Source organism: Vidua chalybeata, chromosome 2 (assembly GCF_026979565.1).
Source record: "Vidua chalybeata isolate OUT-0048 chromosome 2, bVidCha1 merged haplotype, whole genome shotgun sequence".
Taxonomy (NCBI): Eukaryota; Metazoa; Chordata; class Aves; order Passeriformes; family Viduidae; genus Vidua; species Vidua chalybeata.
The window spans coordinates 19,941,019-19,956,306 of NC_071531.1; positions in this window are offsets into that span (position 1 = coordinate 19,941,019).

Consider the following 15,288-nt stretch of genomic DNA (forward strand, 5'->3'; position numbering starts at 1 on the left):
GGACCAGCCCCGCCGCGCTTCCTAACTCCGCCCGGGACCTGCCCCGCACCGCCCCGGCTCCCAGCCCCCGATCCCGGCCCGAGCGCCCCCGCCCGCCGGTCAGCAGCGCCCCGCCGCCGCCTGCCGCCCGGCGCCTGCCCCGGCCATCTTCCCTCCCTCCGCCCCGCCCGGCTGTTCCCACGCCGCGGAACCCTCCCGCCCCGGCCCGCTCTGTGGGGCACGGGGGAAGCAGCGGGGCCCGGCCCGGCCGCACCCCGCGCCGCGGAAGCCGGGCCCAGACCCAGACACGTCGGCTGTAGGAGAGGGTGGCTGCCTTCCGCCCCGGGCCCGGGCCGGGGGAAAGGAGGCTGAGGCCCTGCCGGGGCCCGTCCTGTCCTGCCTCGGGGCCTGTGCTCTGCCACGGCCCGTGGGGGGCCGGGGGGGGATGAAGGAAAAGGAGAGTCATGCCCGGCCTTCGCTGGGTTATCTTTTTTCCGATGCCCGCCAGAAATGCCTCGGAGGTGCTGAGCAATCACACCTCATGGGAGGACATGGGAAAGGCATGGGAGTCCACTGCAGAGGCTCAACATATGTTGACAGAGAGGTCCTGGAGACCACACGAGTCACGAAGATCATGCTGTATCCATGGTTGGATAATGGAGGGTGGAAAATTATACATCTGGTTTGCTTGACATCTCAACTTGGTCCCTTAACCGCATTCTGATACAGCAGAAACCAGCTGTATCTGATTTGACCTGAGCCTGCTGGAGACCACAATGCAGAGTTCTGGCTATCCTCTAGAAGTAAATTTCATGAAACTTTGTTAAAACAGGGTTAAAAATTGGCATATGGGACTCTGTGCCTTGGCAGGATGCTGCCTTCAGCTAAACCTTTAAAAATCTGAACATAAAGAGTTAAGGTAATGCAAGCTAAGCTTCTGAAAACTAGGGGGTTAACAATATATTCTCAAACAATCTTAACTCAGCCCCTTGAAATTGGCAATACTCTGCCAGGGATTATATTGCAATTCCAATTATGTTGCACTTGCATTTGCCGTTTTAAATTACATCTCTATGAACATTAATTGCTACAGTATGGTTATAAGTGCAGGAAATTAGAGGACTTTTGCTCCTGACTTCTTAGAACTTTCTCTTCCAGCCCCTCACAAAAAAACACTGGTTATCCAAAAGCAGTTCATGAGAGAGGCAGCATAGATAATAGAATAGATCTGACTTTCTACCTTTGGAAGATATATAGGTTTCTAAAAATAGAAATATAATAGGTTATTTCAATAGCAGTAGACTGTTGTTTTCTTACTGGGGTAACTGTCAGCCATGAGGTGCAATAGAGTAATAGGGGGGTTTAGTGATGAATGCAGAGCAGTGTAGGAAGCTCTGAGAACAAAGGTGAAGTAGATTAAAAATGTGGTAAAGGTGTAAAATTTAGCAAATGCGAGGCTGTAGATCTGATCTTCATAAGCATAACAGCTTATGTTTGCATCAGGTCATCTCAACAGAGTTTACTTCAGCAAGCACTTTTCAGGCCGTCTCATGTGGTCCCGAGAGTTCAGCAGTATCTCCAGAAGCAAGGTGCTGTTTCTGTGCTACAGATGTTTTTGAAGAGTATTTCAAAGCAGGCAGAGTTAAGGCACAGCACAAACTATTTTTTGGTGATTGCAGCTTCTATTATTTTAAGTATGTCTCCCAGATTTTCAGAAGTTTTGTTTAGCAGAGGTAGGCATTCTAAATGGCCCATGTCTGTATTAACCTTTTGGGACATTGGATTTTTTTGTTTGTTTTGTTTTGTTTCAGAAAAACCTCAAACAGCTGTCCACTGTGCACCACAGCTCAACTTTCCTTTCACTGCTTTGAATGCCTTTGCAGCAATTACCTTAGCACAGTAGCTGCACAGGTCAGCACCATTCTGAGACACTGGACTAGTTCATAATACCTGGAAGCAGTACAACCAGGTTGCTATAATAATCCACCAAGACTAATGAGCCCTGCTGAGAATACGTGCAGCACTGTCCTCCAGCATGGGCTGGTTCTTCCTCATCACTCCCCAGAGTCCCAAAAGAGGATCAAGCTTCACTGAAAAACCTGTAAATGGAAGTTGCAGAAACAGTGTGAGACTGACCATGGAGGCAGCAAAAAAGGAGGCAGGGAGCTCAACACAGCAGTGAACAAGAGGGAAACTGGCAGGATTAAGTGTGGAACATTTCCTTCAGGTCATAGCCCTTCAACTAAATTCTTGTCTTAACTTTGGCAAATTGCTCCAGGTTAGAGCCAGAAAAGGATTTGGCTGGGCTGTGGTTTCTCAGGCAGAATTAACATGCACATGTTCCATGTAAAACATGATCTCTATATCCAGTGTGTCCTGGATCTCATGGATTCATTATAAAAGCTGCTGAAGATGCATATGCTACTATGTAAAGCACATGTCCAAGATTTTCAGGTGCATTGTGGCTGCTTCTGCAACACGTTGCATCTTCCTAAATCTTGAACAAGATTCTGACTCAGCAAAGTTTTCAGGCTAAATATGAGGACGTGTCCTAAAAAAACCTTAGATTTAAAATGATCCAAGACTTCAGGTCTAACTTTTAGGTTGTCTGTATATAGAAAAATCATTAGCTTCAGTTAGGAGCTGAAGCTTCTTAAAAGACTCATGAATAAAAGTGTTAAAAAACCTGATTCCAAGAGTCCAGCCAAGTGTGTACAGAGCTGCCTATGGGAACCAGTAGGATATGATAGGGCTAGCACTTGCCTCACCAAAATTGAAACTCCTTCTGTCTGCAGCACATGCATGCCAAGGTGCTAGGCAGGAACTCTCCATTATTTTCCAGGCCAGAACAGTATGCTTCCTCAGATGTTACCTCATCCTTCTCCCTGTTCCTTGTGAGGAAATGAACAAAATATTCAGGAGCCAAGGATTATTTTTGAGTAACATTATAAGTCAAGAAGAGGAGAACCTGAAAAGGTCACTATAGTTTTCATGCCAAAGTACTAATTTGCAATGCATTTTGTGCTGTCCAGTGAGCCCCTCCCAGGCCTGCATGGCTGCTCCCTCCCTTTTATTTTCCTTCCTCTTTAATGTCTGTCCTATGTCCAGAGAGTAAAAGGAAAAAGAGGGACAGAGAACCTGGTACAACACAGCTTATCTCTGGTTTGGGTTGCAGAAAGAAACAGTCTACCAGAGAAAGATGACCTAGTATGGAACATGTAATAACACAGAAGATTTTGACTTAAAATAGATAAACGTCCACCACAAGAAATTAAATGCTTGCAGTGCATATTTTAATCAATCTGAACAAATGGCAATAAATCATATTTCATATAAAGTGATAACTACATGAATTTACACAGTTCCTTATCTCACATCGTCTCCAAATAAACATAATACACATCTCAGTTCTCATTTATTTCACACACCTTCATTCCATACCTGTTTTCCTTTCCTTCCACTTTTTTCCACCCACAAACATTGCTCACACATTCACTCATTCCTTAGGCACACCTATACCCATTAACTCAAAATTACATAAGCAGCTTTTCTTCATGTGCCCTCCCTTGCCATCATCTTCAGTGTTTATAATCACAGGTTCTACCTACACGTCTCTGTTATACATGCTCTTATACCCAGGTCTTGAATGATATCATAACATTTTCCACAGAAAATGTAAATATTTCCCACTGTGAGTTGTAGATAATAAATTATAATTTTATTGCTGTCCACAGCAGAAGCCATTAACTCTGCATAAAAATCCCAATGTCATTTTGCTCTCCACTTCTTTCTCACAATTGCTGGAAAATGGCAGCCAGTCAGAACTGATATCTCATTGTGTATAACAACAACTCCATCCCCATCTTCTAATTGTGAATACTTATTTGCAATTTATTTCCCATTTCCCAGATATTCCAACCTCTGTGGGACCTTTGTACTGTCTTGACATCTAACTAAAAATTGCCACTTCTCTGGGATCATAGATGTCATCTGGAGGAAGAAAGCTAGTCTTCCTCATCATCATCCTTATAGCCATCTATCACACTCATCCTGCAAGCTGGGGCTTGCTGCTCTTCCCATATTCAACAGATTGAAATCATAAGAGACAGGGACATCATTTCTCATTAGCTCTGTCCCTTTGAGTCGTTTATATTTCCCACACATACACGTGTATGCAAAAATAGAAATATAAATGCAAAGATAAATTAGAGATAGAGAGGACATAGAAATATACACTAATACACAGAAAGATATCTTGTAAGGCCCATCTCTCCAAAGCAAACAAATCTGCACTCTATCTATGACAATCTATTAGCCGATTGAATGGCTTTGCTGCTGAGAAAGCTATCTCAAGTGGAGGCTTTCCTTGAGCTGCTTTACAGAGATTTAAGCATCCTCCAGCATGGTGGAAACTATAGTGGCTGCCCTGCTTTTGCAGCCTCAAGCTGGTGTGGTGACTAAAGTTCTTTTCAATTTGCTGGGCAAAGCAGAGTTTTGATACTTGGGTTTAAGTATGTGGAACAAGGTGGGATATGGTCCCTTCCTGAGGGGTACTGATTGAGATGGTAGGGGAACTGGACAAGAACCAATCCCCAGGGCTTACATAGGGTTCAGGGATGGTGAAATAGATGACAGATACGGTGTGTAGTAGGAAGGGTGATCGGCAGTCATCCATTTCAGAGGAACCAAAAAGTAGCAAACCCTCAACTCTCACTTGCTGTCAGCAGCCAAGAGCAGGGCTCCAGGAATAGAGGGCCTGCTGATGATCATTCTCTGGCTCAGCTGTAGGTGTGAAGGGTGCCAGGAAGCAACACAGGAATGTAAAATCCCTGAGGGCTTTCACAATGGGTTACACAGAAAGGAGCTGTGTACATGTGAAGGAAGCAAGTTTCTCCCTCTATACATTGAGCAAATCTGACACTTTTAATGAGGTATTTCCAGGTGAAAAGTAGACTGAAAATTCCAGATCAATGGGGGGAAAAAAAACACAGAGGATAAGTCTGAATCTAACATGAAGTATTACTAAACCACTTCACGAACAAGACTGTGTTATCAGGAGGCGTTTATTCTGTAGCAACAAGTCATCTGAGAAAAGGACAAATAATCCTACGAGCCTTTTGTAATCCTTAATATTTTTCCCCTGCTTCTTTTCTCCATAGTAATTCTATTTAACTGGAGTATGGAAGGTCTGTAGTTAGAGTCTTTGTGTCAGTAGTCCACATCAAACTGAAGAAATAAATAATAACAAGTTATTGTTTGGTGCTTCACTTCCTGGTAGGGAAATAACAGAGTTGCATTGCCGTAGTGCATAGTGTGCATGGATGACACGTGAGGTATATGACAAAGAGGACAGTACATCTGGGCAGGTTAAGAAAACATTCTCTTACAGTATTTTTACTTCAAGCATTAAGGCTGTGGTTTGCCTTAGAATAAATGCAATTCAAATGCTTACATACTCACTGCAATGAAATGTATACAATACTATTTTTTCCTCCTATCATTATGCCTATGAACCACATAAATATGTATATAATATGCCTTTATAATGCACATTCAAAATTCTGTGGCATGCCAAAATTCTTATTTTATGACATTGATTTAATACCCCAGATACAGGACAAATTATTAACAGTGAATTTTAAATAAAGCAAATTATCTAGAAATAGTAAGATATGATACTCCTCTAGGCTTCACAGCTTAGTAAGACTGTATTAGCTACAAACAGAAAATTTATGAAATGTATAGAAGTTAGATATTAAAACAACCATAGCAATAGATTTAAATATAGATCAGTTCCCTAAGTATGCAGGCCTGCTAACGTTCAGCTTGCATATCCCTTTCTAATCTTCTCTGTCACCTAGTTATATGTCTCTGAAAGGCCTGGGATAAAGACAATGTGAATTTCTCTTTATCATTTCTAATACAACATTTCACTTGATTTATTTATCAGCTGTGAGTATTTTCTTCAGACAGCATAAGTGCTCTCCTCAGGAGATCCCACTGCCCCATCACAAATCCCATTCTTTATGCCACACCTCTTCTTGGCAACTATTTAAATTCCTAGATTCCGCATTTTATCTCCTAAAACATTTCAGATGATTATAGCTATTAAAAATTGTCATTTTTTTTTTCCTCAAAGACACAAGAAGTTTTTCATGTGCCTTCCTTTGGTACAATCTGCCCCAGCCAATATTCAAGTCTGAAGCTTATTATAAAGTGCTGTGTATAAATTGCACAATATTTTAAATTTCAGATTTTTTAAATTCTCTTAGAAATCTAATGAGCTGCCAAGGTAGTTGAGTGAATATGAAATTCCTGCTCCAGCATGCCACCACAGAGTGAGAGGGTAGGGGTAGTAGGAGATAGGGGGTAGTTACCCCACAGTACCTCTCTCACAACTATCTTAACCCTGAATACTCACACACTTATTCTATTTGCAAACTTAAGCCTATTTCACATAAGTGCTTTCCCAGACAACTATAAATAGTCTCTTGGAAGTGGTAATTAAGTCAGGACCACATTCACTCACAGGAATTTAACAGCTTCTCCTGGCAGAATGCAATTGTTTTTTCCTCCTCCATCCAGGTCTTTGCACTTGGCCACAGGGGACCTGGAATGCTTTAATGGTTCAAACCATTTGCAATATGATTGTATACTGGCACATTATTATTTGTTTTGCTTCATTATTCATGCTGCTATTAATTATTATTTTAAAAATAATGTGAAGGAACATATTAAGTCTGAGCTCAGACTTGTCATGTGTCCAAAATAAAGTGGGATGGTGGAAGAGAGTGTGGAGCTATCCTAGAGGATCCAAATGGCTGGAGAACAAGATGGTGGGTGCTACGGAGGACCTGTGGAGATGTTAGCAGAGACAACTCCAGCATAGAAAAATATATTTCAACTGAGATTACAGTTTAAGGCTGCAATGACAATTTTGTGTTAATTGTATAATCATGAAGCAACTTCTCTACAAAAATGTGTTGAAGTTAGCTTGATTTTTTTTTTCAAATGATAGATTAAACTTGGAGGAAAAAAAACTTATTTTACAGAATTTAATTTCACTTTATACTCAAAGTAAGGGAGAGTCCCATTAGATTTAACAAAGAAACCTCTCATGTCAGCATTTTATACACCTGGCGGCCACAACCCACTGCATTCTAGCTCTAACAGGAGATGTTGTTTTGCCCCCTGACCTTGAAGCCAGCGTGATGCTGTGCTACCCCACGGCAAGGAGGCCCCTTCCCTGCTGCTGGTGCTGCCCACCCCTTGGGCAGGGTGCTTGAGGGAAGGCCTGAAGACTGGTGTGTGTCTTGTGTCAGTTTGAAAGACAGTAAATGTAGTCACTGTCCCGCATAAAGCTTTTACAAAACAGAAATAGAGAACATTCTAGATAAATTACCATATATAGGCTTTATGCAGGATTCCCCAGCACATTCGCTCAGCGACTCCCAATTACTTCAACAACACTGGAGTGCTTGTTCTCACATTGACATCACCAGAGAGACATTTATTCCAACACAAGATGTTTGCTGTGCAGAATATGTCCAATTTTGTTTTACATAAGCACATTATTACAGTTCATTTTTCATCGGAAGATGTCTGTGGTGTTGCCTACTCTTAGGAGCAAAAAACAAGGCAAAACAACCTCCCAGCAACACCCTTTTTTTTTTCTCCCATCTGAAAGAAACATGCCAGCTCCCGTGTATTTCAGTAAGTACACATTCCAGTTCGGCAAGACGAGTATTATTGGCCATTCGTGTTGTGATTTGGATACTGGAAACATAAATATATATACACACGTATATAATACCTCTGAAACACGAGGATGATTTTAGCAAGTCAAATCAAAGGCCATCCAGCCCAGCACTGTGTTTCTAACAGCAGCCACTCCCAGCTGCCCAAAGGAGTTTAAGGACAAATCAGACATACAGGGACTTCTTTCAAGAACCGTCTTCCAATCTTCAGCAAATTCCAGCTCAGGATATTCTTGCCCAGAGCCAGTACGCCTCTATTCAACAGTTTCCAAGGGAATTTCTTTATTAAATTCATCAAATTGTTTTAGCATCTACAATATATATGGCAGATATCTTTCTCTATACCCTTGGAGAAGTACTATCTTTTGAACCTTTGTGCTGTTACCAGTTTGATGCCTCCTACCTGTTGTACTAAAGGAAACTATGATAATTTTCTGCCTTCTTCATGGAGATGCATCATATCTGCCATCCATCCTCACTGTGATGTGGTTTTGTGATATTCCCAGCCTTATGGAGGAAGAAATCTCATCTTTATTTCTTGCAAATTGGACTGAAGTGATCACTGCCCATCATTCACCATGATGGCTGACCAACAAATTAGAAAACAGGGTTGGATAATAGTCCCCACTAGTCTGTCCTATCTGAAATATGGGCAAAAATGCAATTTAATGGTTTATTTTGGCCTTCAGTCCATTTTTCATGTGCTGTGGATACGCACAGAAGTGCTGACTATCAGAACCTCCAAAGGCTATAAGTTCTGAAAAGCAGAATTCCTTACAGAATTCCGCAGTATGCCCAGACCAGAAAAATACAACTAAAATGCTATTATATTAATACTATAGGAGTATTACATTCGTAACCAGATAGCTCCTCCTCTTATATAGCAGTCATCAATAATTTTTCAGTGATTTTTTTTTTTAGTTTTGTTTTTTTTGTTGTTTTCATTTAAATTTTTTCTAGACAGCACTGCCAACCCATTTGGATGTATATTTTTCTTTTAAGCCATCAGCCTTTGCAAAAATCAAGGTGATATTTTATAATCATGTGACAGATCATTGCTAGATGTAGGATGTACATGCGAAGAATTTCTAATTTTTTTAATTTGATGGAATCATTAATGTCAGAAAAGACCTCCAAGACCATCAAGTCCAATCTTTGACCAAAGGTTAAAACCAGCAAAATAAAAATAAACAAAATTAGTTGGATGATTGTCCTTTGAAATTTTTGTCCTACATCATCACCTAGTGTGTATCTCCTCACCAAAACTACCTAGACAAATTACCTAGGCAGACTTCAGTGTGGCCTGAAAGCCCTTAAAGTTCACATATCCTCAAGTTCTTGTCAAATTTACATTAATGTTTAAATTTAAACTGATCCCCAGAGATTACATTTTAAATATAAGTGCATTAATATTTTCACTGGACACAAATAATATTAAGTTTAAATGATCATATAGGCTGCTTAGATGTTTTTTCCCCAGTGTCTGAAAACCTGTAATTAGTTTCCAAAATCTAAGATTTCTCAGCCCTTTGAAAGCCTTGTAAAACAAAGGCTCTTTTTCTTTATTTTACCTTTATTATAGGAAAAGCAGCAAGCTTCTGTAATGCCTAGTATTGTAAAAACCATATTGCTATACTTGGTATAGAAATAATACAGCCTAAGAAAAGCATCTGCTGAGCTCATAAGATTGAATTAAGACCAGTGTCCAGCAATGAGCTTTTGTCACTAAACACAGCAATCTGGCACAGGGTTAAAAATCTATTATTTTATTCAATGCCTCATTAGCACAGACAAATCTTTATGTCAAAGTCAGCACCCTCTGAACAGTTTGATGCTGGAGAGATCTGTTACTCCTTGTGTCATGCAAATATTACTCTGCAGATTTGGTGATTTGGTCTGACTCCAAATAGAAAGAACTTATTTTCTGTGTTCCTCTAACAAAGTCAATGTATTTTCCTCTCTATTGACTCTACTCTTGCTTTGGAAGCTCTGGATTTTTATAACTGAGTTACACACCATGAATTGCCTAAAGAGATAATGAAGATACTACCCTTTGGTTTTCTCTGTTATAAATGACTGTTGTCATATATTTGTTATAAATGTGTCCACCATCACAAAGAATGAAGAATTTCGTGGCAAAGACAGGGCTGCAGTCCAGTTCTCGGGGAGAGGAAGCAGCTGATTTAATCACCAGACTTTCTGCTAGCACAGTGTCTTGCCTCATTCACTAAACACTTCCAGGTTTTGGGACACACAAAGGAAAAATGCAAAGTCCTATGAAAATCAAAGTTGAAAGGTTTAAAATGATACTGAGTATGCAAGTGAAGAGACCGTCCTGTATGACCAGCACTGAGCAATACCACTGACAACAGACTACAGATCTAAGGGTTGCATGTGTTTCCTTCATAAATGCTGACACTGAGATGGCTAGAGGGAAATTTCCACGGGGTAAAGTTGAGGGACTGCTTCTTTTTCCTTTTAACAGTTGCCAGCATCCTGCAGACATATAAAGGAATGATGGAAGGGAGGCTGGCATGCCCAGCTTCCAGGCCTGGCTGTCCTAAATATGCCTACTAAATGATTCCTTGGCTTGTAGGTCTCAGAAACCACTTCTGCCAATAACTGACACAATCTGTAGGCCATTAAATGTTTCCTGGAATTAAATCAACACAAAAACCAAACCAAACCAAATAATAAAAAACTCAAAATGAAATACTATGTATGATGTGCTTTAAGTATGGTGAGATATAATTTTAATCTATGCCTGAATTGAAGATTATAGATTATTCTGTTTTAATTTCATCATCAGACCTGATAAGACAATAGAGAGGTCACGGAGGAGGGGTGGGGGGAAGGCAAACAAAAGCAAAAAAGAAAGCATTAATTGACGAGGCTATTCAGAATGCTATAATTGTGTGCATGAAAGCTTTGGTAGTCCATTGGATCTTCCTGTTGCCATCCACCTGACACACATTATTAGTATGCACTTTTCTATAACCAGAAGTTTTGGTCAGCATGTTTAGGATGTCCTATTAAAGGAAAATCTAGAAAATGAGCAATGACTACTTCAGGTATTGTTCTCTTTTCTGTTGTGAGTTTCTGTTTCTTTCTTCGCTGTGGTTGTCAACATTATCACAAAGTCACAGGACTGCACTGTACAAAAGATGTCCTGTGAAGCAGAGGTCAGTGGTATGCTTTAGGACTGAAATAAAATAATGTTTTTCTTTTGGCTGGAAAAAACTTATAAATGGCATTTTACTTTCCAGAGTGGTTATTCCAACATGGTTGTTTTTTTTTTTTTTTTTTTTTTTTTTCCTATGAGACAGTCTGTAGATGAACTAGGTTAACAGCAGCTAATTTTCCTATTATCATGACCCTTTGGGAGTACCATTTTACTAGAAGTAAAATGAGATATAATCCTCCCCCCTAGCAACATCATTATTTATTATCATTCTATTAATAGATTCTGTAACTTGTTTTTATTAACAAAAGATATGACTGCATATTTGGCAGTGACTCTCTTGATATCAAGGCAAAAAGTCACAAGATTAGAATCATATTTTCTCAATAACACTTTCTAACAATAGACAGAATTCACACTCAAGAGCATCTTGCTAAGAATAGATGGAATTATTGTGTTAAAATGCTTCATGTACAATGGAAAAAATTCCAATAATTTTGGCTGGAAGGCTACAACAATTTGTGACAAAAAGAAAATGATGCTGTCACAAGTGCATAAAAATGCTTTAGCTCTGCTAGGGCGCTGCTTCTCTGCTCATCCCCACTGTTTCACACTCTTTTGGAAGAACTTAACTTTTTAAAACTTTGCAATTCTTTGGTAGTTGTCTGTCTCCTATATTTAAAAAATGTAGTTGTGAACATCATACTTGAAGGAAAATTGAGATTACTTTGCATTGCCATAATTGTTTTTTCTGAATGTGTATCAATCATCCCAGTGTAACTTGTCTTGAAGTGGAGGAGTGCTTCAGTAACATCTTCAAAGCTACCCCACTAATCTTTGAAACAGTATTTGATAATACCTGCCCAAAGTCAGACTGCAGTTAGACTGACAGTGTGCTGACTGTGTGTAATACTGGCTAATACTCTGTCACACTTTATACATTGGCTTTTCAAGTTCCTTCTTCAGCAGAACAGGCTCCTACCATCCTTAAATACTAGAACATAATTGGTATAATTAGCAATCACAGTTTCTTCATTCTCATTTTTAGCATCCCCTTTTTACATGGGAGAATAAAAGTCCAGTGTCTTCAGTTTAGAACTATATTGTATTTTTCAATGATGCCATAAATCACACAATCCCATTGAAATTAATATGAGACTGGACAGTCCTTTTTTAGGTGTAGTCAACATATGTGGAACGTCCATGTCTCACATCATGTGAAGATGTGACTTGAACCAATCACTCCTTGTCACAGTGGTTAAATCATAACCAAAGGGAACAGGATCAGCTCCAGCTGCAGTGATGTCATACTGAACAAAACACCCTCTGGCTAGAGCCTCTTACCCATACCATGCAGAAAGGCAACGCTCCCTGCTGACACATTCCCTCCCCCTTCCCTTCACCTCGTGTCCCACTGCTGAGGTGGGGAACCAAAAGCTGGGCAGCGCCATTGGGGGTATAAGAGCTGCAAGATGTGGGTCAGCACCGGATGGTGAATCTCATTCTCAGTGGGTCAGTGAACTGAAAGCACAGAGGCCTGACTTTTCTCTAGTAAGTCTTTGATCTGCCAAAGCAGCAAAATGTTAAAATCACTGTGACTTTAGAAAAATGTCAAGTCTACCATAGAAGAATGGGTATCTTTTATTAATACATTCATATTTAGATGTATTCTATTTAAATACTTTCTTAATTTAATGTTGGACTTCTCTACCCCCTAAGTTTGAAGTGATCTAATGAAATCTGATCCTGTCAGGTCAACCTAAATGTATAGATTTGAGTGTAGACAGGGCCTTAGCATCAGAACTCCTGCTATGTTTTACAGCTTATAGGAAGGTTAAGTTTAAAAGCTGATAGGAAGGTTAAATTTAAAATAGTTCCAGAGAGCACAACTTCAGATGACAGTTTAATTCCCTTTTTCCACAATCATTGTGGTTTTTTTCATGCAAATTTCTTAGTCTTCAATATCTTTTCTCATCATTTGGGAAAAGCACTCTTGCATTTCAAAATCCATCCAGATAATAGTTTGCAGCCTCAATCTTCAATTCCCATACTGACCATAAAATGTAGAACTGCCTCTTTAAAAACAACAGCATTTTTAAAAAATCATAGCTTGCAATCATTTCTATGTTCTTTCACATTTTCCTGCCACACTTCCTTTATTTTTGTCTGTTATTAGTTTAATTGTAATTTCATGTGGTGTAAGCATCTGTCATTTTGTTTATCTTTTCTGTACTATGCATACCAATGGCACTGCCTAAGTAACAGTACAACTGTGTTTATGTTAATAACAACAGGCATACAAGGAATTGTTCTATGTCAGGTGCTGTCTTACAGCATCCCTTTGAAAGAACAGATTGCCAATGAACACTAACACCTGTTTTTTGCATTCTTTAGTAAATGACTAATGTTTATATACAAAGAGAAGGTGACCTCAGTCGCGAGCCATAGCAGCTGGCAATCACACTGCCAAATCCCTGCAAATGCTAGCTGGTTAGCAAAAACAAGTTTTGTTTTTGTGACTTCCAACCATCAGTTTTATTTGTTCTCAGCTAACTCAAATATTACCTATGCACACAAGATCACAGGCCAAAATACTTCCTGCAACCAGATGCTGGCACTGAGCATGCCCCACTGATAATAACGAAGGTGCTGTGAGCACAGGATTTATCTCCACAGAAGACTTGGCTGGTTATTGAAGAAAGATCCCCTATGTAAGCCGCACAAAGCTTACATCGTCCCTAGAGGAGGAGCAGACCCGATTTCCTGCCTGGCTGGGATAGAGGGCAGGCAGAAAGGAGGAGGAAAGGAGATACTTCCATTGTTTACAACCAAATAGAAATTCCAACTCAAAGAGACCAGAAGCAGAGGCCTGCGAAGGCATAATGACATTCCTCCTTCCTCACGTGTTCAAATCCAACTGGTTTTGAGAAACATCTTCATAAATACCTTCCAGGAGGAGAAGCTGAAAAGTCTTCCTAATCTTCCCACAAAACATGCACAGAACATGAATGCATTTCTAGAGGGAAGAATATTTCATTGACATGAAAATCAAGGCAACACACTACATTAGATTCCACAGGCACCTCTAGTTCTTAGGGAAACAGATTTTCCATATTCTTATTCAAGCAATGCTGGAGGCAAAGATAGAGGTATGATTCACAAACCACAGCCTCCAGTTTGGCTGCTCCTGGTACTGCAGGTTAAGAGCCAGCACAGTAAGTAGCTATCTGTCCAAAGGAAATAGCCTGTATTGCAAGGAAACATTCAGAAATCTTTATGAAAACTAAACATTCAAAGGGATACTGATGACAGCACTTAAGCAAAAACCAGCACAATAATTATTATCATTAATTGGCATACACATGCCACTTAAAAATAAACCAGTTTAATTACTAATACTGATTATAGGCATTTATTTCTTGGTTGCAAGAAAATATTTTTTTTATGTATTTGCAGTATCACTCACAGTCCTAAAAGTTGTTCAATAGGTACTTTACTTGCCCACTCACAGGGCATATGCATTTTGGTAACCAACTCATATTTGAAAATTATGAGCAAAGAATATAAATTTTACCTCTTTCATGGTTCTGTTTGTTGTTTTAATTCTGTTTTTCATATTATGTGTTTTGTCATCTTTCATATAATTATATTTACTGAAATCTGCCTATGTATAGATCTAAAATCTTTTCCCAGAATTCACGTTACTTTCTTTCCATTTCCATCTATTTTTTTTGGAACCCAAACCAAGCCTGGAAATTTTCAGCCAGAAAAAAATGTTTATGCTACTAGTCAGGGCACAACATGTATCTGTGTAAATGCAAACACTCCCTCTTGCTGCACAGGATTGCAATTTTTTTTATGGCTTTGTATTTATTTATGAGAAAGCAGATTTATGGGTAGTGCTGATCCAAATGAGAGCTGTCATGGCATTTAAAGTAGATGTAACACCATTCATTCTGAGGGCAGAATAAATTTTGCATATCTGTTTTTTGCCTGCTGTCCTAAGGATTACCTATTAATGTTACCTGCTAAGGAGTTTTTCTTTTCCATCCCAATTGAATTTTAATTTTTTCATTTAGATGAAATCCTGAAAGCTGGAGTGGAAGGCAACTTACATATTTAGGTGCCCAATACTCCCTTGCAGTCCAAGAAAAAGGAAAACTTCTGGTCAAAAGCAACTGTTAACCCATTAAATGGGTTAAACCCATTAATGTTTTGAAAAATCCCATCCCAAACTGTCTGAGCACAGTGTACTGTGCAGCTAGCCCCCTCTCCCAGCTTCCTTAAATCAGTGTGGAATGACACCAGCTCAAATAGTATGTGTTTAAATGGAAGAGCAAAGGGCAACTTATTAGCTGTCTTTGATAGCTG